Raw genomic sequence first — 2705 nt, forward strand, 5'->3', positions numbered from 1 at the left:
GGAAGAACTGGAGATGTCTCTGAATGTGGGGCACAAAGCACCAGTGCAGTGCATAGAGATGCACTTCATTGTCTGGGTTGAGGAGGCCTTCTATCTCGAAGTTCATGAAGATAGTGTAGAACAGATCAAGAACTGCTCCATAGATGTCTCTCCAGAGCCGTTCAGTTCTAATAGAAGGTAAGAAAAGGTTACAAAGAAAAGTGAAGTAACAAAAATGAACCCCTCCAGAGAGGTGGAGACATTGTTAACTTAATCTTGAAGACAGAATCTTATTGGATCTTTACTCTTAACACAGTCGAACCACATGGACTAAATGAAAATCTCAATCAGTCTTGTTTCTTATCATTTTGTCAACATTAATTGTTTTGTAAATATATTTTTGTACATTTTATATAGTTTGATAATATGCATAATTGGCTTATCCACCCACTGAGTGTGGTTAAGTATATCATTGGTGCTCTTCTAACACCACCCGTCTGATTACACCAGTGGGGAGTCATTCCTGGAAAGGGTGAAATATTATAAGTGCTTCATGTCCACCAGAATGACTTTGACTCTGAGGAAGACGCTGTGCGTCAAAATGTTAGTCTCTGGCACCTATTAAAGCCAACTTAAAAGTTTTTTGAGTGCTCTAGTTGTTTTCCCTTTGCTCAGTTGATTGTCCAGACTGAGAGCACCTTTCTCCACATTTGGAGAGGATTTTTAACAAAAATGTTGGTTTGGGATCACAATGTCACCTTCATTCAACATTCTTGTTTAGCTGTACACTAGGAATTAAGCAAATGGATGAAATGGTCTTGGATAGTAACAATAGGTTTAACTGTACATTCATTGAATTATGGGCTGTATAAACAGCATTTATTTGAAATTTCTCTGAAAGAGCCTGTATAAAGATCTGAAATAGTGCGTTGTAGTGTTCTGCAGTCCTCTCAAAAGCAACAAGCATTTAGATGAGCAGTTGTTTAATGTCCTTGGTGAATGAAGATATCAGAGCATTACAGTAATCCAGTCTACTGCATAAGAAGGCATGGATAAGTAGCCTATTTTTTGGGGTATATAAATATTTGCCAACATTGTAGAACTGGTAGCTGCATATAAACTTTACAATGACGGCAGCTTAAAGCCATGGGTTATTATTTGCATAGCAGCAAAAATTAACTTAGACTTCCTGCAAGACTGCCGATTATGATGATACAGTGAGAAAAAATGTGGGTATCATACACATACAACACCCATTAAGCACCAGTCTCACAGGTATGAGCGTCTTGCTCTTACATTAATATCTTGAGATCCAAATTGGCCTTTATTAACCAATTAACAAAGCTTGTGAGTAGGTTTGATATGTTAAACATGAATATTTGTGGTGATTAGAAGTTACTGAAGTTACTGAAGCAGCTGGTCTGCTCTGTGTCAGTCTGATCCCGTCAGATCTCAGAAGCTAAGCAGAGTAGGATCTGGTTAGTACTTGGATGGGAGACCGCTTTGGAATACCAGCGGCTGTGAGTGTTTCTCCAGTTGAAACTGGAGTTGCGTCAGGAAGAGCATCAGGTGTAAAACTGGTGCCAATTACCAATGCGGATCTGGCTGTATCCGCTGTGGCGACCCCGAACAAATTCGGGAGCAGCCGAATGAACAACAACATTAGAAGTTATTGAAGTCAGCAAATTTTAAAAAAACTTTGAAAAGTAGGTACGGCAGCGACCCCTGCCAATTACACAACTTACCTCTGGTTGTGAACACTTCTGCCTGCCATTTGCGAATTTCTGTTCAGTCCCTTATTTTCCACCATGAAGCGGGCGACCTCAACATTTTCTCCTCCCTTGTCAAATCGGACACGGGATGGGAGACTATAGGCACTGAGGACTAAACTTCTGAGGACTGTCTCTGCTTGATTATTCGTAGCAGCAGTCAAATATACAATGAGCCAGCTAAACCCATCCACACCACCATGAACAACGATACGCCATCTGAAAGAAAAATGTAGGAATTAATATTTCACTTGCGGAACGGTCAGGCCAACCTGGAGAAAAAAGCAATTGACAGACGTACTGCACATAAACACAAAATTACTCCACACAGCACACCATCTTTTCTTGTTGCAAGCAATATTAACACGCTAAATCGAAAAGGAATCTTTTGTGATACTGACACATTAGCCTATGCACATTAGTGTGTGCATAGGCCAACTTTTTAACTGCTGTGTAATGAACTTGCATTCTTTAAAAGGTGTTTTAATTTATGTTAAACACTATTTGACAGCACAATATCTGTGAATATGGACCCATCTTTAATAACTGAACATAAAAAAATATTGAGCTTCAGTATGATCCAAGTTGTAGGGGCTGCTTGTTAGATACCTTATCAGTTTGTGGTTTCCATCAATGTGCCATAAACTACTCGGGCCTGGAGCACAGTACTTTCTGCGTTTTCTGGGATTCAGCTGCAGACTACACAACAAAACCCCCTGAGGATCGGTGCGCTGCATAGATTCTTGAACATGCGCTCCTATAGACAAATCAACAATAAAATGTGTTGAGGAGAATCTTGTCTGTTGGTCTGTTTGTTTATAATGAAACAGGTGACCCAAGGACAGGCAGTGGTGGAAGAAGTACTCATTTTTCTTACTTAAGCAAAACTACAGTTACAGGAGCATTTAATGTACTTAAGTAAAAGTATCACACTGCGATTGTACGTGAGTAAAAGTA

Source organism: Thalassophryne amazonica, unplaced genomic scaffold (genome assembly GCF_902500255.1).
Source record: "Thalassophryne amazonica unplaced genomic scaffold, fThaAma1.1, whole genome shotgun sequence".
In the NCBI taxonomy this organism is placed as follows: domain Eukaryota; kingdom Metazoa; phylum Chordata; class Actinopteri; order Batrachoidiformes; family Batrachoididae; genus Thalassophryne; species Thalassophryne amazonica.